Raw genomic sequence first — 27,476 nt, 5'->3', positions numbered from 1 at the left:
TAAGGGAAGGAGATTGTCTGGTGCAGGCAATCTCATCCTTCAGGTAGAATTAAACAAATTAATAGTTAAACAAGGACTTTATTGAGGTTTGAGGCTAGTTTGCTTCCACAGTCTTTCTAATAGAGATTGTATTAAACCTGGACCCAATTAGTTCATGGTTGGAGTGAACTTGAGGAGGTTTTGCTGGGCAGGCTGAAGTGCCACAACTGTAGGAAAGCCTGGAGGAAGACTCCCTGTCTTCCTTTCTATGTGCTTTCAAGATGTTTGCAAGCTCACCAAACTGAAATGTGTTTCTTTTGCCATTACAGTGGCCTTGACTGACTTGGTGCTCAGCTTGGTCTGAAGAGGGAAGCAGATAGCAGCACCTGAAAACTAGAGTAAGAAGAAGACTTGTCTGAGTCTTTCAGGGAATAAAGTCCTGCTGAACAGCAATATTAATGATAGAAAAGGGATGAGATCTGAGCAAAGAAACATTAGGGGGTTCAGTACAAGTGGAAAAACACATAGGATCTGTCTGCTTGGATGCACACACAAATGCTCAAAACCCAAGGCTGCTTTTGGGGCACATCTGTCCTTGTATGGTCATTTGCATTTCCTAAATTTCTTCAGTTCAAACACACCTGATGTGTAGGGAATGATGTGTAGGGAATCTTTCCAACTGTACTGTGGCCTGCGTGACCGTTGGCACCAGGGTGAGCTCAGGGAAAGGAAGGATTGTGGCAGAAAAAAGAGACCAGTGATGTTTTTCTCTTCATCCCATCTAAAACTGACTTTTTAGTCTTGGCACAAGGCAGCAAGAAAGAGAAGGGACAAAGCAAGGCTCAAGATGCATTTTTTCTCTCTGACCTATGCTCAGTTAGCTCCTCTCTGATAGCTCCCAAGGACAAATTATCTGTGCTGGCAGTCTCTAGGGAGGAAGATCACATCTCCTAGGTGAAGCGTTTTTCACCCATTGAAGATTTAGTTGGTTTTGGACTGAAAGCCAAAATAACCCCATGGAGACTTAGTTCCTCTTCTGTTTCCAGAAGCAAGGAGGGGAGGGAGTGATTTCCACTGCAGCAGCTGAGTACAGGACAATGTTCATGGTCCATCCCAGCGCTGCCTTGCTGCACACTAAAGGCTGTACCAAATTGTACCCATTAATGATCACTAAAAATGTAAGTGGATTAAAACAATTTCAGAAATAATTTAAAAAAAAGAAACCCATAGGAATTTAGCATCTGCACTTATCTGATGAGCTGCAAAGTAGTGATTCAGGTTCAGGAGTGATGCTGGAAGCAGTTTCTGAACTGTGTTAAGACCTTTCCTGGCTAATACAAGCCCAAAGTGGCTACAGCTAAAGCAAAGTGCTTATGTTGATTTATAGAAAGGCTTCCCAAGTTCCTGGATAACAAAAGCAAAGGAGAATCCAGTTGATTTTGGTTTGTTAGGGTTTTTTTCTTTTTATCAGTCTCAATTTCATTTTAACCCACCTTGGTGTGAGGTGGATTCATTTGGCAAACATGCTGCTACTGGTGCTGATGTTAAAGGATGCAACATCCCAAGGTTCAGTGAGCCACAGATGCAGCCCTGCTCCTGCGTTTTTACCAGCTTGTCTGAAAAAATGGGGAAGGCACAGCACAGAGCCACAAAAAGAGAGGAGAGCTAGAGAAAATAGACGTCAAGGGTGAGAGACCTGCTTAGCAAGGCAGAGAGAAGTGAGAAGCAATTTGACTTCGTGCCCAAGTGCCTGCACAGAGAGAAAGTACCAGATATGGAAGGGCTCCTTAATCTTGGGAAGTAGATCAGGGCATGCATCCTTGGCTGGTGAAAAGAAGCAAAGAAAGTTCAACAGGGCTTGTGTTTTTGGCAGCAGGGACAGCAAGCCTTGGGGACAAATCGCCCACAGCAGAGGCTGCTTTGTATCAAACACTCAAATAGTCCCTCTTTTGAGATAGGCTTAATCAACAGAAGCCATTAATCTTAATGTTGGGGTAATTAAGCTTAATACAGGGCAACTGCATGAGAATGAATAGGCTGGGATGTACGGGAAGTCAGATGGGATAATTCTTTGTGGCCTTCCAGTATACAAACAAGCTTTGTAGTCCTAACTGAGCCCCAGAGGCTCGCTGTGTTTTACTGTGAAAAGAGGTGGGTTTATTAACACCAGATACCCTTCCAGACCGCTTTCACAGAAGCTGGAGGATGTTGCTGGCGTAGAAATGGCACTGGAGTTTTTCAGAGTGTTGGCAGATCTGCTCCTGCTTTCCTTTCTGCACCCAGAGCCCGCAGGATGTGAAGGGATCCAGGTCCAAAGCTGCGGCCAAGGGCTGCTCTCGCTCAAAGCGTGCTGGGCGCTGGTGTCGGGGAGGGGATGGCCAGTGCCACACGTGTGCTCAGCAGCTGCCACCCGATGAAAGGTCAGCCCCCACGCTGCCATTTGCAGCGGGAGCCAACCGGAAAGATGTCCGTGGTGGAGGTGTCCCTGAGCAGGGAGGGAGGCAGCGCCAGGGGCAGAGCACGGAGCGGTCTGCGCAGTGTAAATGTCACTGCCCATCCTCCTCTGCCCAGCCCTCCACGGCCCCGTGACAGAAACCTCTCCACTTCATCAAGGGAAATGCATTTCCTTCTGCCTGCTTTCCCTTTTGCATTGTGCTGTTTCTGATTTTATAGCCACGTATTTGTTTCATTAATTTTAAAATCCCCATTAGTTTCAGTCACATTGTTGTGTTGAGCAGCAGAAGGGAGAAAATGTGAATATGCTGTTCTCCCCAAACCTGGGGCACGTACAGCCAGGTGGCAGTTCAGGCTTGGCTTCTCATCTGGAAGCTGGAGCTGTGTTTCTAACAATACAGCACCCACCCAGCATGAAATTGTAATGGATCACACCTTGCCCTAGGTCCTTGGCTTATCCTTGGTTGACACTGAATTAAAGGACATGATGTGTGGGACTCAGTAAATCCCTAACCTGCTGTCCCAGAGACAAATATTACCAACTGCACCATGCTGACACACGAGATTAGTGGAAGAGGTGCCCTCAATGCCCCAGGCAGAAATGGGTCAGCTCCTATTTGGAAAGCTCTCTACTTGAAGTGAGTAGTGATACAGCCTGTAGGAATAAAAGGCCAAAAATCCTGTGTTTTCTGCCTTGGAGCCCTGCTGAGATTCACAGGCAGTGAGTCCTCAGCAGCTGAACAGGACCATTTTTGTGGTGGATATTAGCTTTGTGAATGGTATTTTATAAGAAATTAGGAAACAGTCCCTCTTAGGAGCTGCACTTAGTAAGCATAAAACTCCTTCCTACCATCAAAGTCCCTACATTTGTATGAAGTATATCAGCCAAGAATTTGTTTATTAAAGGCTTTATTGTAAACTTTTTAATGCAACACCAGTGTCCCCACTGCTTCTAATAACTGAGTGCAGCAACAAGACAAATCTCATATCCATTCCCCTTTCCCTCTTCCCTTTGCCCTAATCAAATCCTTTATTCATGCGTTTTCTGACATACCAGGTTTTCTGGCTTGGTTCAGCAGTGACTAAGAAGCTGTACAGTAACAAAACAGTGCTGTCTTTGTTCTGGAAAAGTGGAGAAATAAGATGTATAATCTCGAACTAAGGAAACTCACAAGTGAAAAGGAAGCCACGTGTATTCCTGCACGAGCTGGGTTGAATTTACCAATGCTGCCTAGAAAGACAGCAAAGAAAGACAACAAACTCATTTGTTGTTTTGTTTTACCACCTCTTAAATGACCCAAAGCCCATCAGAGCTGAGGGTGTTTTAACGATGCTGGTTAAACTGATGATACTCATCTGCCTCTCATACATTTGCCTTATTTTCTCCACTTCACTCTCCCACTGTCTGTTTGCTCTCCCACGCTGCACATGCTCATCCTGCCAGTCGGGATCACGAGGAGCCCTGATTATGTTCTTTCTCCTGCGTAGCATCGTGTCTTCAGCTGGTATTTTGGACAGGAAATCATCCCCAAAGCTGCACTTCACTTAGGACAGCCTACTGTGCTTCTTCCATCATGTGGACCCCTCCAAAGACAGCTCAGTTGAGCAACACATGCAGCCTGTAACCTTTACTGTATCTCTTCCAGGGTTATTTCAGTAAGTCCTATTGATTCACCCTGCTTGTAGAAAGCAAAACTGAAATGTAAGTTGTTATCCCTGCTGTGTGAATCCTCAGGACAAGATGGCACAGCCTGTGTGCTTTCCATGGTGGTTTGAATGCCCCCAGTCTGCCTGTGCTCCTTGACTGGCTACAATCCCTCTGGGAGCATTCAAAAAGGGAGAGCTCGTCTACCACAAAGATGTTACTGCTGCAAGTGCAGGTGGGCCAGAATAGGCAGATCCACTCGAGCTGAGGGCAAACCCCTGCTCCTCCCCGGAGCTGGTGTAGCCAAGTGTTGAGCTTGAGAGCAAAGCCCTGTTTTACTTGCTGGTACCCTTGCAAAATCTGCACAGACATTCAAGGCGTGCAGCAGGCAGGAAAGGGGAGTGCAGAAAGGGTGGAAGCCTGATGTGAGCTGGCTCATTTGAAGGTTTGTGCACAGACCTGGGCAGTATTGCTTTGTCTGCTCTTTTGAGTCTGCCCCTCGAGCCACTCCACAGCATGTGCACCAGTGGCAGAGTTAATTCCCCTGAGAAATTTGGCTCCTCTGACCATCAGGTGGTGTGTGTAGTCTGCTCTGTGTCCAGTTGGGATTCTGTCCTGGAGGGATGTGCTCCTGCTCTAAGTCTGGCCCTGAAAGGCAGAAAGATCTGCCTTCCCAGAGCCTGCTCTTTGGGACAAACATCTGAGTTGGCTGCGGGCACTGAGCCTAATGGGGAAGGGAGGCAGGGACAGCCCAGCAAGGAGCCCAACTGCCTGAGAAACTAGCTCGAGGCTCCTCAGAGGAGCAGAACATGGGTGCAGAGCCAGGCCACAGAGCTGATGGGAAGACACCTGGAGAAGACTTCTCACAGCAGTGTAGAAGGCTCACTAAAACCAAGCCTAAAAGGAAGGATTTATCTTCCAGTCATGAGTGGGAGGGGAGTTTGTTTTAATCCTTTTTGTGCGGGTAGTTCTTTATTCCAGGAGTTCATTGCTCAGGAGTAGGAGGCAGTCACGATGTTCTCACAGCAAGGGAGGGCTTGGGTAGATCCACCTCAAAGGTCTTGAGCTTCCAAAAGCCCATGCATTTATCCCTTCAGCCACTTTCTGTGGCCTTCTTTGGCCACTCAGGACTGGCTACATCCCCACCAAGTCAGAGTGACTTCTTGGCCCAACCAGTGACCCCAGTGGGAGGGCAGCTCTGGACTGGAAGTGTGCAGTGTCCCAGCAGCACTTTGCAGAGCAGAGTGGGAGCCTCATGAAACATGGGGCTACCTTCTGCTCTCTCCCATGTCTTCAGGAGTACCCTTTGGGTACTGTGGACCTGGTTTTTTCCATCAGGGTGGTTTTCCTGTGTGTTCCCCATGGGAAGAGCCATCAGTGTTGTTGTGACACTGGAATTCATTATGAGATGACTGTGACAACTTCAGGAAATAAACAGGGGAGCAGATGGGCTTCCAGAGACCAGAAATTCCATTTCTCTATGAACATCCTCAATAATTGGATGTGTGGAAAAACAAAGGAAGGAAGGAAAAAATGCTGAAGGCTTGGGACAGCCTGTGGGCAGAATTGCCTTAACACATGAGTGAGCCTTTTCTGGTGGCTGCAGCATGGTGGGCACCTGCAGAGCTGTGCATGAATCACCTGATATGCTCTTTGTTTCATTGTGCTGTTACTCATTGAGCTGTTGCAGGAAGTTTTCAACCCTGCCACCCCAAAGCATGGTTATTCTTCTGGACTTGGCGTTCCATCAGCTCGCTGGTGTGACCCAGTTACCTGATTTAACAGGGACAGTTTTTTCCTCCTCTAAGGGTGCTGTTGTGACAATATTGTCTTTGCTTCTTTGGTCTTGAGGCAGTGACTGAACCCCACTCTCCTTCCCCCCTTCCCCATCCCACCCTGCCCATCTGTAAATCCTGTTATTCTGTGTTGAAATGCCTTTGCTGCACAGTGAATTACATCCTCAGGGGTCGCATTTGGCAATACACAGAAGACAGGAGAACTGGAGAAGGCTGTGGAAGCAATGGACACCTAAAGCATTAGGTACTCCTCACAGCAAACCCTCTTGGCTCAAACCCTTTCTAGCCAGTTTTCTTTTTTTTTTCTTAGAAGGGATTTTAGAATTTGATGCCTAAATAATTGCTGTGATAAGTTTTGTGTTTTCTGCAGCACTTTTGAATCAATTTCATTATATTTTTATGAAAGGCCTCAATATTCTCAGGATAGGGAGTCAGTCTTCCAGCCACTTCCGAAACTGATGGTAACTTGCTGATTTTCTGGAAGTGACATTTGGTGAATCCCAGAGGGCTAAGACACACAGTGATACCCTCCTTCGTGTTGAGAGTGTGCTGTCCTGGGTTTGTTCCCTGAGAAGAAGCAAATTGCCCTAAAAGTCCATTGAACTGTGCTCCAGCCACCACTCAGCCACAAACTCAGACACAGTGCTTTATATTGCCAGTGCAAATGAAAGTTGTTTCAAACAGCTCCTTGTCTGTAGCAATAAACTAAAATGAAGAGCTCCAAAATATGCAAAGATGCAAAATAATCCTGGCAGGGGGGAGTTAATCAGGCATTAAAACCCAGGGCAGAGTCCAGGCAGAGATTAGAGAGTTGCTCTTTAATCAAAGCAGCTGAGCTCATGTGTGCCTGCTAGTAACACTGCTTTTCAACCTGGAATTGGAGTTAGAAAAGCAAGGATTTCCTGTAATTCCATTAATACTATTATTATTTGTGCAATGATCTGGAAGCATTCTCTTCATCTGTGGTGGGATCAGGTGCTGTCAACCCAGCCTTCTGTTCCTGCTTGAGCAGCAGTGAAATGGGAAGATCCTGCCTGGCTTGGTCCCTCACATTGCAGGAACTGTGGCAAAGCTTCTTGTGAAGGGGGACAGCTCCCCTGGGCCCTGCTGCCAGCCCCCACCTGTGCTGGTCACTGTGAGGATGATGCTCTTCCTTACCTGCCCAGCTCTGGCAGCAGCCAAGTGCCAGGGCCTGGAAACCACAGCACAGCAGAGATCTGCTTGTGTGCAATGCCCAGACCCTGCTGTGCTCACAGCATTTGTTGTTTGGTGTGAAAGATGGGAGCTCAGTCCCAGAAAGCTTTTCCTCATCACCTGTGCTGGGGATGATGCTTTATATGGCCTCCAAGGCTCCATCACCAAACAGGAGTGTTGCTGCTGGGTGGCTTTAGCCCTCAGGCACAGCCAAGCACTGGGCAGCCCAAAAAAAGGACCAAAAGCCACTTGAAGGTGTCAGCACTGAATACACAGCAGTGCCAGCAGCTGCCCCCTGCCTGATGGAGCTGTGCAGATGTGAGAGCACAGGATTAGCAGGGCCCTGAGCTCCTTGCTGTCAGGATTTAAGGATGGATTTGAGCTGAGCAGCTCAAGCACAAGGCAGCTGCCTTTGTGGTCGGTGCTTGGTTTCTCCTGGCCCTCCTGCTCTGAATGCCAGTGTGTTTCACTTCTCACTGGCTGCCTCTCTGCACGAGTGCCTCTCTTCCCAGCTCTGGCAAGGTCTCCACTCACCAAGCAGAGCTGGTGCTTACTGGAGCTTGCTGGACCCTCCTGGGTGCTTACTCGAGCAAAACTCTTTATGGCCCTGGGAAGGCTGCCAGGTCTGTGAGAAATGGCACCAGGTCTGCACCTCCACATTCACATGGTCACTGAGAAATTGCAACCCAGACTATTTGGTCCTTCCTAGTGCATGGGTTGTAGATAAGGGGGTGCTAGATAAGGAGCTCATTTTGGCAGTTTTCAAAGTTTTTGTGGCTCAGGTTTTGTTCAGATAGCAGGTCAGGCAGACACAGCTTGGCTTTACTTATCTCTGGTCTTGGAAAGTTTCTTGTCCAAACCTGGCTGCAATCTGTGCCTTTTGCCTTCAACCCTCTGCATTTCCACACTGATCCATTTGAGCAATGGTGTTTGAGCTTTGCCCATCAGTTGCTCCGTGATACTTCAAGGAACAGAGAAATAGAGCAAGTCCCTTTGTTTCCTCCAAGGGTTTTCAGGTGCCACAGTGACAGCTGGCTTGAGAGAGTAGATACAAGACTACTTGCTTCCTAATTTTTTACTAAACTCCAACTATTTCACTGTTCATTGATCATGACCTGTCTCCTCCTAAGCAGATGGATGTGTATTGGGGACATTCCTCATTTTTCAGGATGAGAAAGAGGCTTTTCTCCATCCTAGGCATTATGCAGCCATGAGAAGTGCTTGCCAGAGGCACTGTCTACAGATGGGTAGTGAGCAGCTCACTGGATGACCTGGCACTCTGGCACATCAACATTCTTGATGTTAATGATCCTCACCATTTTCCAGCTAGGATAGTGCTGTATATTGTGTGCCATAGAGAGCACTAAAAGGAGATGGAGCATTTGGGAATTGTCCCATGCACACAAAACTCAACTGATCTTCATCTTGAAATTCAACAATAAATAAAAGGAGGTAAAGATATTTGCAAGGACACCACCTTGTTGCTTTTCCATGCTGAAAGGCTATGAAATAAGGAGAGGAGATGTGTGTGCAGGCACATGAGGATGCTGCTGGTCAGAGTGATCTCCAGGTCCTGTGCTGACACACTGCTCCTCTCCATGGTGATGGGCTGCAGTACCCACTTCTTGTTGATTGATGCTTATTGCCGTCAGGGCTGCAGGGCAGAAAATGCACTGAAAACAGGCCAGCCACAAAAACGGCTCTTCTGAGTTGATTGCTGCTGTGTTAGGAGAAAAACAGTCTATAAAGGAAAATACAAGAGAGAGCTGGGACAATCAAAGGCAGCACAGGGGAGAGACTGCTGAATAAAAGCAGTGGCAGTGATGTGCCCCCAGCGAGGATTCTCTGCCTTCTCCATTAAGAGTTAACACTGGATCAGCACAACCCCTATTTTTAACTGTCTCCAGCAGTTTCCTAGCAGCCTGCTTTGACTGGGTTATGCTGAAGGCCTGCTTTAATGTTAGTGCCATTGGGGAAAAGAGGAATTCCTGTGCTGGCCCAGGAGCGGCAGGACATTCCCAGAGTGTCCTGCTTTGCTCATTGCCTTTTCCAAAGCTTCTGTCTGGTTGAAATAAGAGCCCTTCCAAAATTTCCAAGCAATTAAATTAAAACTCCTTGGAAGGCAGGCCTTTCAGGAAGGGAGGCTGACTGCAAGCAAAGTTAGCAGTGCTGGTGTTGAACTGTACAGCAATGCTTGGAGCAGTTTGCCCTCCCATGGCGAGTTGGAGCTTGCAGCTTCTGCTCTGTGATGCTGCCACAGAGGTTTCCTTTGGCTCAGATGGATTCAGACTCTGGATTAGCATTGTGCTCCTTGCATGTGCCTTTACTCCAACCCCAGGATAATCTGCCTGAAAGGGAAAGTAGGGGTTTGCTGGAGCAAAGTGCTCTCACGGAGAGTGCCCAGCACCGCCTTCTCCAGCAGGACCTGCTTGCTTGCAGGCAGTTCTGACTTCTTGGGGATACCACGAGCCTGTGCTGCATTTTGTGGTCTGGTCACTTGTTTGTGGTTTGTTGAGGCTCTTGTGTAAGCTCCAAAATACCCAGAGCTGCTGCACCTCAGTGGGAGCACCTGACAGTGATTGCAGGCTGGAGCACTGTTGGGTACGAGCTCTCTGGACACTTCTTCTGTATTCACAAGACAAGGGAGATTGGTCTCAAGTTGTGCCAGGGGAGGTTCAGGTTGGACATCAGATAGAATGTTTTCACTGAAAGGGCAGTTAATCATTGGAACAGGCCACCCATGGCAGTGTGGAGTCACCATCCCTGGAGGAGTTCAAAAAAGGAGCAGACATGGCCCTTTGTGATGACCCTTTGGTTTAGAGGTTTGGCAGTGTTGGGTCAAGGGTTGGGCTTGAAGATATTGGAGGTCTTTTCCAACCTTTATGATTCTGTGGTTCATGGATCCCATTGTGAGGTCATTCCTCCACTCTGGGGCTGGATCCCTCACACATCTCTTATGTTTGAGCAACCCCACTGCAGGGTGTGCCTGCAGTAGGGGTGAGAGAGCAGGTTGGCCTGGCATGGATGGGATCAACAGAGTCACTGAGCAAAATGGGGTGAAAACAGGAAACTATTTTGCTTTTCATCAAGGTTTTGCATAGGAAAACAAGAGATCAAATGCATACTCCCAATTTCTGCACTTTTTTTTTAATTGCATTTCCTGAGATTCAGACTTTCAGGCATTTAGGCAGAAGATAGACAGCAGTAGATAGGCTGATTCCTGCCTCCTGCTCACCATCTTCAGTGACACCCTAGTAAACAACCAGGTATGCTTCCAGTAAACAACCACTGACGCTTCTTTCCTCCATCCATCTGTCAAACAACTTCTAATTTGCCCTCTGAATTTGTTGTGTTTCTCTTCCTTATCATCTTCAGTAGATTCCCAAACCCCAGTCATCCCTGCAGCCCAGGCTATCTGCAGTGGATTTCTAGGCAGTATGTGCATGACAGCCATTCTCTCCCTGGTGTCCTGTGATGTCCCCAGCCCCACTCTCCAGGAGACAAAACACAGGAATGGGGTCCCTGTTAATAGACCATTAGCACCAGCAACATCCCGAGATGGATGTCTTGGTCTTTGAGCAGGCAGCAGTTACTGTACAGTGTCCAGTGCAGCAAGTGTGGAAAGCCAGATGATTTTAATGACAGGGTGTCCATTGGAGTCTCTGGTTTGCAGGAGGTTGTGATCATTTCCTCTTTCTCCCAGATAAAAGAAATGCAGAGTAAGAGAAGTTCCTTAGCCACTGCTGGGTGGACACTTTGAATATCTCATTTAATTTACTAGATAATGATCACATTTATGGAACAGCTTGTTTCAATTTTCTCATTATCACTAACTGAGATGATAGCTTATTTAATCCACTTCTGCACCACTTCACAGACAATGAGAAATGTGGGAAGGAAAGTCATTCAGAAGAGCATGTGGAGCCCTGGCGCAAGCAGGTTGGTACAGATGAACCTTCAGTGTGGAAGCCTGAGGTGGTCACTAAGCCTGATGAAGGTCACTAATAGGAAGCCATATGGAACTGAGTCATTCTGCAGGACCTGTGCTGTTGTCCATCCAGGACTCGGGTCATGCTGGAGTTCAGTGGCTGAACCAGATGCCAAAGTTTTTTCTCTGAGACAGTAAGAAGCCTGTGCAGTTAAAAGACTGATATATTTTCTGCCAAGAGGACTGAAGCAAATGATGAATGAGATCAGAGATGGATTTGCTCTAATACTAATACATTATATGTAAGAGCACAGAGTGTTTCCGCTGATTCTGAAAGAAATTTAATCCTCTGCCTCGGAGAAGGAAATGGACTTGTAAGTCTGAGGAAGGAATGCTTCATAATCCCAGAAGAATTAGGCAGTGATTTCTTGGCACTGGAGATTTGGCAGGATTTTGAAGTGGAACAGGAGCAGGTTTAGCCAGTAGATTTCAGCAATGGCAAATGGGGTGAAGGACACCTGTGGTCTCTTGGCTGTCCCTGGGCTGTTGTGTCTGTTTTCATATCCTTACCCATATAATAGCAGCAAGATCAATTATTCTGAGTTTTCACATGGAAGAGAGCAAGCTGTCATGCTGCTGAACCACCTCCTTCCCTGATCACAGGGCATGAAAAGCCCTACCATGGGAGAGGATGGGATCCCAGCTTCACTGCCAGCCATGGAGCAGAATCACCTGATGGCCCAAAGGGAACTGCCGGAGAGTGCTGACATCTTCTCTTGATTTTTCCAGTGTGACAAACAAACAAACGCACCAGCTGTCCAAAGCAGAGCAGGGAGAATGTGACTGAAGGATTATATTTACCTTCACACCTTTTCTGAAAGCTTATGCAGACGCCTGAAGTGTAAAGTAAAATTATCCCTCCTATTTCAGTTGGCTTCTAAAGAAGGAGGTACACAGGAGGGGCCTGAAGTATTCAGACACTGAGCTGTATTCAGTGGTCTCTCCCTAGAACCTTCTGGAGAGGTCAAATGAAAAGCCAGGTGTGCATTGCAGGGGGATTTGTTTTTCCAAATAGAAATTATAAGATGAGGAGAAAAGCTGTGTTTTCAAAAGCAAGGAACTCTTTGTACTCCAATTGTAAATCAGACTTTCTTGCATCCATTATATAAAATATCTGCTTGACCTGTAGCTGTTTAGGAATCATTCTTTAAATATTCTTTTGAGCACCAGCGTCAGAGCTCTGTCTAAAAAGTCCTTTATAATGGGCTGTTATGCCTTCAGCTCCTACTCACTTTATGCTAATTGCTGACAAGTCATAATTTTCCAGTAAACCACTCAGAATAAGCTCCATGCAGATATTAATGATACAATAAGTCTTTGAGCAGCCACTGAGACTGAAACATGAAAAGCTAAAGGCATTTCCTTTTGGGATTTGACCCCCTGATGTACTGCTTCTCTTCTGGGCAACAGGCACAAATTCTGTGTGTGGATGGTTGGTTTCTCATCCCCAGATCACAGTGATGAGTTGAGCAGCTACCTACAGGATTGGTTGCGTTAAGATAGGAGTGCCTGGGTTGCAATTCCTGCCCAGAGTTAGGGGAATGAGGTGCCCAGATCCCACCAACTCTGGTAGCAGGCAGTGCCATATTTACTGAGGGCTTCTGGAACCCAAGCTGTCACCTCTGGCACTGCTGGCTGCACTTCTACTGCAGCCTTACGGAGGGGTGGCTGTGGGTTGTGTGACATGGAGGGGTGGCCAGGGTGCACTGATGATCAGTGGAATGGTCAGGCAGGACTGGGGGTACCACTGCTGCCTGAGGAAAGAGCCCCGCTGCAGGCAGGCCCAGGAAGGGAAGTGCCAGGAGGAACTTCTGGCCAGACCACCTAAGCTAAGGAAAAAATCCCCCAGTGCATTTAGCCCTGCAGACACACATCTGCTGTCCAGTGGTGAGTGGGGGAAATTCTACAGAGTGAGCTTGTTCCAGGAAGCTTTAGTCTTATTAGTTTTTGGAGGAAACCCAGGAAAAATTCTATTGGAAAGCTGAAAGCTATTATGGCAGGAGAGCTGCTAAGTGACTTGGTATTTACCCTTGGAGACCAGCTCTCCCAAATTTATGAAAAATTATATAATCTGATTCTCGGGTTTTGTGTCACTGCAGGCCCGGTGTCGTGTTTTCTACAGAAGGATCATGATGTTCAACAATTGCCATCATATTTCCGTTCTTTTTTTCATGGTAGAACAGAAAGGAAAATTAGAAAATGCTGGAAATGTAAAGTCTCTTACTGATTTGCTTCTCCTTGGAGTCCAGTAAGTTGTGGAACACTGTAGATTTTTCAGTCCACTCAGTTACTTTATTAAGTAACTCCTGGTATCACATATAGGTGTTTAAAGAGAGGAAAATGGGATTTTTCCTGACTGCCATTTATTGTGATTAGCACACAATCTTCAGGTCATCACCCCCACCTGTGGGCCTCTCCTTCTTCCTCTGCTTACCACCACATCTGTCTGATGTATCTGTTGAGCTGTTAGCTCAGGGCATTGTCCCCACCTGGAGATGGCATTTGTTGACATCTTGTCTGGAATAAGCTGAGGATATACTTGGGAGGAGATGTTGAAGCATGAGGGAACAGCCAAGCTAGGACTTCAAGGGGAAGAGGCAAGTAATAAATTCTTACAAACAGCTCAGCCTGTGGTGGGGCTGAACTGGGTAGGAGCTGATGAATATCTTCTTCTTCCTTCCTTTGGTTGTGAATGGACAGGCTGTGCTGCTGTGCACAAGCTCTAAGCATCTCTAATTTGCAGGGAAGGCTCAGTTGTCCCTTTGGGCCCAGGGCTGGCACTGGTTGTGGCTGGAGGAGGATGAGGGGACCCAAACAAGTGGTTTCTTCTACTCAAAGTGACCATGCAGTATTGCTCCTCTACCTGCAGTGCCCTGCTCCACATCCTGCCTGGGGAAGGCATCAGGAGGGACTTGCCAAGGCCTCCACACAGCTCTTACGTCTGTCCCATACCCCTGAGCTTGGACTGAGTCATCCCCCAGGCAGGTCCTGACAGAAAATCCCTGTGACTCAGGAGCTGCCAGGAACACAGGGCTGGGAAGAGCCACCAAACAAGGGAGGCTTTCTCCTCGCCACCACGCTGCTGATCCTGATCTGCCTGGGAGCACACAGGACATTCAGATTTAGGGAGAGAAAGGAGTGAAGAGAAAACAGGAGAAAAGAATGAGAACAGGGGTGGAAGGAGGAAAGCCATTCGGGCCTGGTGGGCTGTACAGCTGCCTTTACCAAAGTCTCTTCCCATCATCCCTTGTCACACAAAAGAGACTTCACTGCTCACCCGAAAACTGATGAAAGGTGCACAGTGCAGAAAGCAGAGTTGGAAAGCTTTGTTAAACACTGATGAGCAGTGCCCAACACAAGTATTCTCTGCTTCAGAAGATAGTGCCCAGTGTGGGGAGAGCAGTGCTGAGCCTCAGCCCGTGCTCTGGGGGCATTCTGGGGAGCAGAGGGGATGGGTGTGTGGCAGTAAGCAAGGGTCTGGGCAGGGTACACACCACGGGCGTTTTAGAGGGCCATGGCCATCGCCAGGAGGCAGCTAATGTTGCACCTGGTCAAAGAATGAGCCAAAATGAAACTGTGGCAGCCTGGAGTGGCCATGTCCCCTATGATGTCAGTGGGTGAAAGGAAGGCCAGCCTGCACTTCCCAGAAAATGTTATATTGTGTTGTGATTAGCAGGTGAGGCAGCAAGGCTAAGGATTAGTCCTTTGAAGTTCCCAGTCCTCTCCCACTCCACTGTCTTGTGCTTGGGGCTGTTTGAGGCCAAACAGTATATCTGAGCTTGCAAGGAGCTGTCACGCTGTCAGGAGCTAGTTAGAACTGACAGATACTGCTTGATTTTACATTATAACCCATTTTACCCCCCCACGCCAACTGTACGTGTCTCTTCATGCCCAGGCTGTGTCATTTCCCTTTGTTTCCACTTCTTACATCTCTCTTTGGCTGGGCTCTCTTCCTCCCAGCCTGCAGAGCCCACGTGAGGTTTGGGCTGTGCCCCGAGCTGTGCAGACTTGCAGTGCTGTGATTCCGAGCTCGCTTCTCGCCAGGCGGGCACAGGGGAAGGGATGGCACAGCCTGGGTTGGGTGGCACCGGGCCAGGCAGGAGGCAAAGCCAACAGCTTGCCACTGCTGCCATAGTAGGTGTGGTATGATTAACAGCAAACGTCTAAGAACAAATGAGTTATCTCCCTTTCAGCCCCAGCAATTATGTCTTTCATAATTAAAAAAAAAAATTAAAATCCCTTTGTGCTCCATTGCTGCATCCTGAAGGCCACTAAATGTCTCTTTGCTGAACTAGATAACCTTTAAGGTCCCTTCCAACCCAAACCATTCTAGGATTCAATATAATCCTATCATCAGTGTGAATCTAAACACCCCCCTGTGCTCACAAGTGTTGTGCACAGACAACAGGGATGTCCTGGGGTGTCATCAGGCACAGAAAGCCCAAGGGGGAGATTGATGCTCTGTTCAAATCCCCTCAGCCCCAGTCGAGAGCTTTTAAGTATCTGGCCACTCTTTCTCACCTGATCTGGAAAAGCAGCAAAGCAACCTGTCCAGAGTTAAACACACAAGTAGTTGTGCTTTGATTGCCAAAGCCTGTGAACACCAGATGCATTCATTTTAAGGTGTCCCAATTTTAAGATAAAAATAAAAATTATTCCATTTAAATAATTTGGCAATTCATTTAAATCTTCCAGGAGTAAAGGCCAAGCTGTACAGCTTGTGTTAAAAGAAAGAGCTGTAAAAGTGCAAGAATTTTTTTCCTTCAGGGAAAAAACCCCACCATTTTCATATTGCCATGATAAGTTTTTATGTATTTATCTTTTCCTTCCTCATTGATATGTTGGAGATAACTAATAAGCTGGTAAGGCTGATTATAATAGATCCAAAAATAAGACTCAGAGAGATTCCCCGCAGCCCATATCCGACAGGTCTTGTCACTTGGATGCATTTGTGAAAAGCTGGTTTGTCTCTCAGATGACAGATGCTTTGATGAGCTAATCATCTCATTTCCGTGAACTGCACATCTGTAAAAACAAAAGGGGATGAGACTCGAACAAGTGACTAAGCCCTGTTCTTGTTTGCATTGTTTCATTGCTGTTATTTCAGTGGAGCGGCCGTGGCGCTGCCGTGCCCCACACCAGCTGACAGGTGATGTGACACGAGCTGTTTTGAGCAGATGACTCCTCTCTGGGGTTCTGCTCACCACAAAGCCCACAGGAGGTTGTTTTGCCCACACCCTGGTGGTCTCTGACACCCCAGGAGCAACCAGCCTTGGCTCAGCTAACCTCTCATCTTGTGAATGTGTTGCTGCAGCTTAGGAGGCAGATGGAAAGGGCAATGCTGAGGAGGCGACAGCGATGCAGAAGTTCCTGGGGGTGACAGATGCTCTTCTCCATTTCCAGTGCTCAGTGGCCAGTGTTCATCCCCACTGCTGGGTCTCCACAAAGGCCACAAGCAGCAAGAGGGTCCTCCTTGTGCTCGGCACGTGTGGGGCAAGTGCTGGCCAGGGGACAGGTGTCAAGACCCTGCCACAACTTTTCTGCAGGGCCAGCAATTTTGTGAGGTCACCTGCTTCAGGAGGCACTAGCTCTCTCATCCATGTTAGCTTGGGCAGAAGCTGGATGCTAAACAGGTGGTTTCCTGCCTTTGTTATTGCCATGCCATCATTTCCCATTATTTTTTCAGTGTTTGTGCTGAGCAGCCACTGAGGTACAAAGATGAACAACCTCTCTGAGGCTTTCTATACATTTTCTGTGCTTTTTTCTCTACATTGTGGCTCCTTTAAGCTGAAGCACCAAGGGTTCTGAGTTCCCACAAACTGCAGAGGAACTAGGGGCAGTTCAGTGGCTCAGTCCTGATGCTGAAAGTCCTCACATCATCCTGTGCATCAAACCCATGTATTCATTCTGGAGAAGGCTCCAACAAAGATATTTAGTGTGTGGTAACTAATTTAACTTTGCTGCCCACCTCTAGTTAATTTAGATTAAATTTGCTGTATGTACCTTTCCAGTCATGTTTTCCTGGTTTTTCTCTTTAACTTTGTGGTCCTAGGTGTCATTCTCTTGTTTCAGTGTTTTCTGGATTAATTTTAGAGCAAAATAAATTGCAACTATGTCGGTCCACCAGTATGATTATCTGAATCAGGAAGTTTGTTTTCTCTTTAGTTTTTTTGTGCAATATGTCTGTGATGAAGGAGGAGCAGATAAAGATCCTTGAGGGAGGAATATGCCCAGCTACTGAGGCTGCAAATCCTCAGAAGTTTGTTTCCTTTTTTCAGTTCAAACATGAATTTATGAGGAGGACACATTGTATGTCCCCACCTCTGCCTGTCCAGAGCCATTTATTTCAAAGCAGAAGGTTTTTTCACTCTGAAGTGGAAGTTTAAAAGGAAATTATCAGGTACTTTCTAAAGCAGTTTTGCATCTTTGTTGCTGCTTTATCTGTAGTAATTTGAAATGCTGGGGGTGGAATGCTTTTTGATGGAATGCCAGCAGAAAAGCAAAGCCCAGCTTTAACCCTTGGAGTCCTCTTGTACCTCAGGATCATGTTCTGTGGACTGTAGAACTTCCTTGCACTTCTCTGGCAGATGTGAGGGAATTCAGGATGTGTGTGTCTTTGCCTGACTGTGGGCACAGAGCTCTGAGGGTGTTTTTGCAGGGCCAGGGTGGTGTGAAGGGAGCTGGCAGAGCTGATGGGGTGCAGCATGTGGGTCTGTGGCCCTTCTCTCCCTGCTCTGTGTTTGCTGGTGTTTTGGGCTGTGTTTTCCTTTGGTGGGGGTTGCAGAGGAGCAAGAGGAGCTCATGCTGCCCTTACTGAGGGGTATCCAGGCTGAAAATTCAGCACTTATGCATTAGCCAAGGTTCCTGGGATGGGGTGTTGGTACAGAACTACCCCAATCCCCAAAAATGAGTTGCACCGTGAGCAACCAGCCTTGGTGAGTCTCCTCCCTCCATGTTCATGGATCAGCCCTGGAACATGGCTCAGTGATGGCTTTTTCTAAGCAAGTGGTTCCTGGTTTTTTTTTTTTTTTTGTTCATTTCTTTGGAGGGGATTGTTTGTTTTTTGTTGTTGTTATTTTGGGTTTTTTTGCTGTTGTGAATTTTTTTCCTTTTTTCTTCTTTTGTATTAGTTAAATGTATCAACATTAGAGCATGGAAACTACACCATGGGCTAACTAATGCTGCTGCCAAGCAAGAGTTAAAGCACAGCCATTCCCCTTTTCCATTTCCTTACTAACAGCTTCAGACCTCGGCATCTATCAAAATAGATGCTGGAGCCAAAAACTAACAAAGGTGGAAATGATCTCTGCAGGGCAGGCTGCTGTTTCCTGTGATCTGGTCTCAGGCCAAGCAGATTCAGCTCCAGCTTCAGCCCCTGCTTGTGCTGGAGATGTTTACAAGGAGCTGCCACTGTTCCCAAGGCTGGAGCAGCTCAGGGAATTGTCTGTGCAACAAGAAAACAAAAACAGAACCAAGAAAGAGCAGATGTCCTACCTAGAAGTGTGGGTTTGGACCAAATATGCTTAAAAGGGTCTTGTGGTTGTGGGTTGTAAGGATCACCCATCCCTTGAGAACCAGCTTTAGCTTACAGAGGAGTATGATAGGGAGATAAAAGTCTGGAGGAACAGGAGTTTGGTGGAGCTACATCTGAGCTTCAGAAATGCAGGGAAAGACAGCTGCTCTGATCCCTGAGGTGTGTGATGGGAGAATGCCTGCCCTTGGAACCCCATTTAAGGACAGTGGAAAACCAAAAGTGTTGGGAAACAGGCTGTGAATGAAAAGGGTGTGTGATTCAATCAGGCACTTTGAGGCTTGTGGAGGGAGCTTGCCTAAGTCAATTAGCAATACTCATGTGCCCTGGTATGCAGGAACCCAACCAGCAGCACTGAGGCTTTTAAAGCCAAATCTGATACAGCTTTGGGCACTCCTGGAAATAGGAAGGTGTGCAGGTCTCCTTTGAAAGTGCTTCATGCTGCAGTATTAACTCAGTTTTTACAGGACTGCCAATGCACGTAGCTCCACCAGTAGAAAAGGAGGAGGGGTTACATTGGTTATAATAATGATGTACAGACATCCAGTAAATTTTTAATCAGGCTCATCTTGAATTATTTAAAGTTGATCAAGAAAAGGCTGGTGTTGAACCACAGTAAACCACTCTCAAAGAAAGAGAGCAATACAAATTAATCAAGTAGGTAATTAGCTGGATCAAGAACACCCAGGTTGCATCTCTGCCTGTCCAGTTTTCTGTTAGGTTTTTCTTTTGCATTGCAGACTCTCTTTATTGTTTCCTCTGCAACTGTGAAGTCATTAAAGACACCTGTTCTTTAATGGTTTGGATTTTTTCCTGTGGCCATTCTGTGTAAAAATCATTTAGCCCCTACCCCCTACAGCTTGTGCTCAAATCCTTCTCCATGCTCACTCCTCTCAGCTCCGTACCACGGTGCACTCTCTGCTCGAGAGGGCTTGGGAAGTACTGGGGGTTAGAAATTCAAGCTCTGTGCCTACAGGTTTTTGAACTGAGAAGAGAAGCAGAGTGTTCTCAATGTCCAGAGCACCTGAAGGGCAGGTAGAAGTCACCGATGTCATTGCATCTGTGAAGGGTTTGGTATTGACAGAATTTTACTCATAGCTCTTGCCCTAATGCAGTTAAGATCACCTTGAGTTTGAAAAGTGCTTTGAGATCTTAAGATGGATTGGTCTTTCTAGAAAGACAAAACATTGCTATATTCACCTTCTTTTTCAAACCTTTTATTATAATTGCTCTCTGTGAGCACCAAATTCACGGAAAAAAAAACTGTATGAAGCATTAAAAAGTCACTGCTGTCTGTCTCCTTTCCCCCACAGATTGCTGAAGTTTCTCAATTTTGTACTCAGTTTCCATCACTTGGGAGACACATACATCAAGCCAATAGGATCCATAAATATTCTTAATCCCACTTTGCTGGCAATTTTTTCTTGCTTTAATCTAATGCAAATGGGATCCCAATTCATATGTGAAGCCACACTTCTGCCTGGCTGCCTTGGCAGCAATGCCCCCCCCAGCCCCAAACGAATCACACTTATTTCATGTTTACATGATCTCTAGACTTTGAAACCCTTCAAGGGCACCCCAAAATACACCCTCAGTTTCTACCAGTTTGCAGGCACTGGAGGAAATACTGGAGGCTGTTCAGAACAACAGCCTCAAGGCAGGGACCGGGGTGTACTGGAGACTCATCTGGCAGTGCCAAAAAAAGGAAAAGCTGTGTTTTAGGAGGGTTTCTCAAGCGCTCCCCAGCACAGTGGGCATGGGGGGCTGGCAGCGCTGTCAGGGTTGAAGCAAGTGGGATCAGGCAGAGCTGAGCTGCAGCTGCCAGCGCTGAGCGGGGCTGTTGCCTCAGCGCGCTCTCCAAAGGTGTGTCCTGTGCGTGGCAGAACATGCCACCCTCATTAAGCTCCCCAGCGTCACGCAGATCTGGAGCTGGTGATTTGCTTCTGGGACCACTGCCATGCCTCGGGGTGCCTGACGGGAGGATTATTTTTGTTCTTTGCAGAAGACACTGTTTTCCAAATGGATCATAAAAAGAAAAATGTGCTCGTAGGTGTTGAAAGAGCAAATGCTTTTGCATTTGACTGCACTGTGCTTTTTCTGGTTTCTCTGCTCCTTGGAAGCAAACGAGGGCTTTCATCAGGATTTTAAATTCTGGGTCCTTGTGGACTGGCTTTGTCCACATAACTGCAGTGAGAATGTGATTTTGAGGGGAAGGCAATTGAAGCAGTGTACAGTGATTCACAAAACAGACCTTCTCAGGCACCCTCTGCTCCCACAGCCAGGCTTTGCCTTTTACAATTTCCTGGGTGGTTTTGGTTTTGGTTTGGAGGCATTCATGCTCTCACACCCCCCAGGGGGTTTCTAGAGCTCCATTAGGACAGCAGCTGTGCCTGGTTTGAAGCTCATTTCATCTGTTCTCAGGGAGATGCTGGTGACCCACTCTGCAGCGTTCTGGGGCAGCCTGACATGCCATGTCCTGCCCATGGGGCTCTCATTGCCTGTTCTTTCTCTGCTCTGTGCTATCAGAGACCCTCCTGGACCCATCTGTGCCTGTCCTGGAGGTAGCTTCTGGTGCATGTTTTTTTCCATGCCTCTGGCTTTTAGCTTGGGTTTCTCCAAGTCCTTTCCATGTAGTCCTTGGCACGTACTTATACACTGATTTTGGAGGATTGTGGCCCTGGATTTCTACACTGTAATGTTTGGATCCATTTGGAGATTTGTTTGTTAGCAGTTCCCTATGGCTGGCCTGCTCTCCTACACCAGCAGGTTTCTCCTCAGCCACCAAATGTGCTGGTGTGTCGTGAGATCCTTCCCCTGACTCATCCCTCTGATCCTTTAAACTGCCCTCTCCAAAAGCACACTGTAGGCTGGGATGAGGAACTCACCCCGGCGTGAGCTGTGCTGATGCCTTCACCCAAGCCTCTCTGAAGCTTCTGGAAAGGAGATAGTGGAGACTGGGACATGAGTTTGTGTCTTGTCTGGATGCCGAGGAAGAGTCCTGAATTTGCTGAACCAAAGAGGCCTTTACCTTCACATGCTGGAAGGCAGGTTCAGCTGAGAGTGTCTGGAGAAAGGCCGAGTCTGATGCTCAGACACCATTCTCTGCTGCTGGTGTTTTGGATATGGTGATATCTCCTCTTTCCTTCAGTGCTTTCAAAAAGCTCATTTTTTGTGAGGTCAACAAAACCAGTTTTTCACATGCATTTTTCACACAGTGGAGGAGAAGGAGCCGGTGGGGCTGTGATGGGGGTGGCCCTCCCATCACAAGCTGGGTCCTCACCAGGTACTCTAGAGGCCGAGCTGGCACTCAGTGAATGGCCAGAAGGAAATCAACAGTATCCACAGCCTCTGCCACTGGATATGCAGGGCTATCAAGTTTTTCCTGCTGTTAAAACCCCATAGAAATGGAAACAGCAGCTTCAGAGAATTTTTTCTCTCCATCATTTCATTCGCAAACCATCTGAGCTCTGGTTGCAGGATCTGTCTCTGGAACAACCTTCCTAGGTGGGTGGATATTGTCTCTTTTCCCCGTGAATTCTTCACGGCACTGTTGATCTGCTGACTTAAATTTTCAGTGCAGTTAAGGAAAGCAGTATCATCAAACTGTCTGTGCAGGAAAGTGATGAGCAGTGACAGCCTGAATGTGTCACATCAGCACCTCCTATGAGGCACTCGCTACCTCCACAGAAGTTATTTGCAGATAGTTTTAGTTACTCTTTGACTTGCCCAAAGGGGAAAGAGTTGTTCAAAAATTAATGGGGTCAGTGGGGCCTGCAGAGATTGCCTCTTATTTCTGTGTGCTCTTATTTCTATGTGCTCTTCCTGCTTTCCCAGCCTGTAAAAAGGAGGATGTTCTTACCTGATGGAGGTGGGAAGTGTGTTGAGATGTGCAGCATAAGCGTGGCAGAGAGAAAGGTAAAGAGGCCCAGTGCTCTGCAGGGAACCCAAACCACATGGGGCAGAGATTGAGCAGAGCTGCCACCCCTGGAGAGGGCAGGACACAGCTGAGGTGCTCCTTGCTCCAAAACAAAGTCAAAGGGGAATGCACCAAGCAGGCAGCCATCACCAGGAGACAACACAGTGCCTGCACAGAGCCATGTGTCAGGTGGGAGACATAAGTGACAATGAGCCTTACAGAGAAATGTTATTACTGGTGGCTGTGTTTGTGTGTCTGTTTATTTTATTTAGCCTTCAAACAATGTATTTGATTTTTTTTTTCATTTTAAATAATTTTTGAGCCCAGCTTCAAAGTGACCTCCTGAGATAATGGTTCAGATAATTCCTGGCAGAGAACAACTTTTGATTAAAAGCTGGAGCCCCACAATGAGGCTTCGAAATATAAAGCCATCGCTTCATTTTCCCCAGGTACCTGAGTGCCTGGAATACATCCTCCTTATACTCCTGTGTTTGAACTCTAGAATGGGTGACAGTGTTATTAATTAAAACTGTGGCATGCACAAGGTTTGGAAAGGGAACAAGAAATGCAAAAGCAGAGATTTCCTCCTCCTCCTCTCCCTCCCCTGCAACTTATTCTATTCTTGGATTTCCATGTGATATCTTGTCCTGCAAATAAAAAACCCAACCCACCTCCCCCATCCAGACTTACTTTGAGGAGGTGCTTGGGAACACCTTTTGCTTTGAACTGAATCGTTGCTTTATTTCCTGGGTATGAAGGCAGCAGCAGGGACCCACCCACCCGTTCCTTGGATCAGGGGTATTGGCACTATGCAACTATAACACAAAAAGACATGTAGGCAGTAAATCCCTGGTCTGGGGATATGAGGGAAGTTCACAGAAACACCTTTTTCTTTGGGTTTACAGCCTTTTTTGAGTCAATGGTGGCCACATATGTTGCCTCCATGTAGGTCAGGCTCCTGAAGTGGAAAGATGTAGAGGAAGTTACAGGTAAAATCAAGGATCCACTCCAGTTATCTCCTCTACACAACAGCTCAGGGCCCATTTTCCAGTCTGGCATTCTCCAATGCTCTGCATCCCACAGAAAACCCTTTTTGTAACCTTCTTGCTGCTGCTCCCCATTGCTAAAGAAAACTTCTCTCCTTTACTGGCCTGGGTGCTGCAAGGAAAAGTTCATTGTCAGTAGGGATGCAATTTAAAAAAAAATTAATGCATTAAAAATGTTTCCTTCCTCTACAATAATGATAATCTTAATTTTTGAGCTTCCTGCAGTGGAACATTTTCTTAATTGAATTCCTAATACATTGAACATCTCTAAAAAGCATGAATGGCGATTTCTTCTTGCTGGCTGCATTCTCCTAAGGGATGCTCTTTGGGGACTGCTCGTGACACAAAGGCCTTTTTTCCCTCTCAGGCCAAGGTTTTACCTGCAGCCTTTGCTCACCTGTTAGCATCAGCCCTTGTTCTCTGTGTGGTGGGTCCTCTGAGCTCCTGTGTCTGTCCCAGGGTACAGATACAGCTCTGCAAGAGCTACATCACCACTGGGCTGCCTCTCCAGAAGGTTCAGCAAATCTTCTCCTACTCATACAACACAAACCCTTCCAAGGACTTGCTTGCACCAGGTGATTTTTGCACCATTCCCTTGCCAGGCTGTCCTGACACTGGCAAGACTCCTGATGGGGGGCCTGCTCCCTCATGCTCTCCATCCCAAAGTGCATCCAGAGACATCTCTGATCCTTTTAGGTGCTTAGGAGCTTTGCAGAGTTAGTAAAAGTGCCTTTGGTGGCGTTACAGTTGCCTCGTCTCATTGGCAATAAGGTCAATGGAAAGAGAGAGGGGAAAGCAGAGAGAGGATGGGAATGTGCAGAACTCCCCAGGAGACTGTGTGCCATGCTGGGTCATTTCCTCTGGCAGAGGTTTTTTCCATGATTACTGGGTAATTGTACTTTGTACCTGTCATTTTATGACTATGGATGAAGCATTTTCATTTGATAAGTTATTCCTTAGATTTGGCAGAAAAGTGACACATTTAGGGGGGAGGGAGAAACCAGAAAAAGTACTGGGAAATAATCTCTTCATGGGAGGTCTGGATCCTTGCCTGTCCTCTGAAGCTCAGCTGCACCACAGCTCCAGCAGAACACCTCTCCCTTGGTATCCAGCTTCATTGTGGTTCCTGTTATCTCTTCCCCTCCAGGACAATTGTTCTGCCCTGGGCTGCTCACGAGGGCAGGGAGCCCCACAAGCAGGGAGCCCTCTTGGGCATGGGAGAGTCCTGGTGGAAAGCCTTTGTGTGCAGTGGGAAGATGTCTACCTCAAAATCACTCTGCAATCTTCCCCTGTGATCCATTGAAGTGTGGCAGCAGGCAGGTCAATCCTGCTGGCTAACAGAGAACAGTTTTTTACCCCTAAAAAACGGTTGAGTGCAGCTGTTTAGAAATAAAGCACCGATTATCTACATTTCACACCAGGTCTGTGGGCCTAGGTGTGTGCAGGAGCACCTTGAACTCCCAGGGCTCAACACATCTGCCATTAGAATAAGTTGTACCGGGGACTGACTGGACCATTTCACTCTTCAGTGGTGATTTTGCAGAAAATGCACTGTACTGAAGATGATTTTCTATTTGGAATAGCACAGGAATGCTCTCCTAAACCACGGAACACGCCTGGTATTTTTAACTTAAAATGGTTGCTCAAAATACAAGGAAGAGTGTAGGTAATTAAGCCCCTGATCACTTAAAATTAGAGCAGGTGGCTCAGAGAACACAGCCCAAATCAATGAGAGCACAGCACTTTGCTAAAGGCATCACTAAAAACTGGTGCTGTGGAGTAAAGAAAGGTCTAGAGACTTTTCAGCTCCCATCCACAGAACAAAACTGTGCCCTTTTGTCGTAATTTTAATATTATTTCTAGTGATTTTGATTTGCTATGTAGAGAAACAAGAGATAACAAACACCAAATCGTTTACAGCTTCAGCATTGTATTTTCCAGCTGCCTCCCCTTTCCCTGGTCACATGTATGGAGTGCAAGACACATTCTACTCAATGCCAGAGCAGACCAAAAACTCTCAGTATGTTTTATATTTGTTCAGTTAGTAACTTAACTTTAAAAATGTACAGAGAGATGGTGACTGCAGCTCAGCCATGTCCCTCTGACAGTGGTCTGTAGGAAAAGCTAAACAACTTGTTATGGGTGTCAGAGGAATAAATCTCTTATCTCAAAGGGCTGATTCATAAAGGATTGATGATTCAAGCCCTGCTCTCAGACAGGTCATTTTTGCTACAAAATGTAAATGTTTTATCAGCACCAGAAAATCCTATGGACTTAGTTAGCCTACAAGATGCCTCAGGTTATCAGCCCAAGCTTCTCACATTAAAAGGAAAGCACAAAAAGAGTCTCAGTGTCACAGGCTAGAGTCCTGCATTAAAAAAAAAAAAAAGTCTACAGCTGGGAATTTTCAGAGAGTGATCAAACCCCCTGCAACCAGAGAAAGAGACTGACATGACTCTTAACTCCAGTTCTCTGGCTCAGAACCTAAGTATTTGAGGTCAAATTATTAACAGAGAAGGTGAGTGACAGATTCCAGATTCTCAAGTCAGGCTGCCTCCTGACATTTCTGTCTGTAAAAATAAGTAGCCTTTCTCTACTTCTAACAAAAATTTCTTCCCTGGCTCTCCTTGACTGTTTCCTCTCCTGTCTCCACCTCCAGAGATGTCTGAACAGTATAATTTCCTTTTATTTTTAGCCATCTTTCATAATTGAAAGTATCTCTGTGTCAAATAGAAAATGTTGCCATGAATTCCTCAGAAGGTACTTAGAGCAAGCAATTGATGAGAATGAAATATTTAATGGGGTTTTATACCTGTGAACTTGGTGACACCAGTGCATCTCAGCAGCAAAATTTTCATGACCTCAGGATGGATGGCCATGAGGCTTTCATCTCCCCAGCTTCTCTATTGGGGTCAGTCCTGGGTCCGGCCTGAGGGGTCTGTGAGTCAGTGGCAGGTGAGTTTTGGGAAGCAGTGGCTGCTCCTGAGCCCAGAGCTTCCAGTTCTTCCCACTGAGGACCCAAAACTGCTGCCTGGGGCAAAGCTGATGTTTGTCACTTATCAGAGCACACAGGATGACTGCAACTCTCTCCAGAGATCCAGCCACATGCACAGGCAGTTATTCACCTCATCTCAGCTAAGAACCACTTGGAATCAGATCCAGAGTCCAACCAGCTCCTTTTCTTCTCTTGCAAAGTAGCCAGAGCAGATGTCTCTGGAAAAAGGTGACACAGGAACTCCTCAAGTCTCCTGCATATGTGCTGCCCACACACAAGTTTGCACTCAGGATCTTCCTGAGGCATCATTTTTGCCTTTCTATTTAATAGTCTTTGAAGGATTTTCCATCCCTGGATTAGCTCATCTTTTCTCAGGCCTGTTCTGTGCTCCCATTTTGATGCTCAGGGAGACAGACCCTGTTCCTGTTCATCCCCAGCAGCTCAGCTGGATTTTGCCTCGACCTGAGGAGCTGCAGCAAGAGCAGTTCAAAGAAAGTAGAGGAGCAGAAACAGCCCCTCCATGGCCCACAGTGAGGCAGGAGTTGATTCAGTTTAATGAAGCTACTAAATCTGACCCTGAGGATCCAAGGTTTTAATTGCATCCACTTCTCAAATCAAGCTCTCTCTAATCAAACTCTCTGTTGTGATTCACCCCTAGCCCAGAGGCAACTGCTGTGGAGATAGAGGAGACAAACCTCAGTTCTCTCTGCCCTTTCTCCCTTCCCAAACAGCCAATAACATCTCCTTCCTATGTGCCCCCTTCTAGGCTGCCTCCCCTCACCCCCCACATGTCACTGCTCTGTCCCCTGCCACCTCCTGCATGTGCTCATGCATCTCACAGCACCCTGGTGGAAAAGGTGCAAGGAACCCTGTTTTGTCCTTAAAATTAAGGAGGCCCCTTAATGAGTACATGGGCATCAGCCTCGGGGTCT

The 27,476-nt window shown here is 46.9% G+C and overlaps 2 long non-coding RNA genes across 2 annotated transcripts in view; both read left to right on the top strand.

Moving 5' to 3' along the window:
* Positions 1-288: 288 nt before the first annotated feature.
* The window catches only part of LOC137480577 (uncharacterized), a 64,210-nt gene continuing 37,022 nt past the window's right edge, over positions 289-27,476 (top strand). The window contains exon 1 of the long non-coding RNA XR_011002978.1: positions 289-377. This is a non-coding gene — a long non-coding RNA (uncharacterized lncRNA). The remainder of the gene's footprint in view (positions 378-27,476) is intronic.
* Positions 9,772-11,302, top strand: LOC137480384 (uncharacterized). Its single transcript, XR_011002864.1, has 2 exons — positions 9,772-10,334; positions 10,946-11,302. It is a non-coding gene; the product is annotated as an uncharacterized lncRNA (long non-coding RNA).

Source organism: Anomalospiza imberbis, chromosome 11 (assembly GCF_031753505.1).
Source record: "Anomalospiza imberbis isolate Cuckoo-Finch-1a 21T00152 chromosome 11, ASM3175350v1, whole genome shotgun sequence".
NCBI classification, from domain to species: Eukaryota; Metazoa; Chordata; class Aves; order Passeriformes; family Viduidae; genus Anomalospiza; species Anomalospiza imberbis.
Note: the sequence above shows the minus strand (reverse complement) of the source record. Positions and strands in the feature narration are given on the sequence as shown.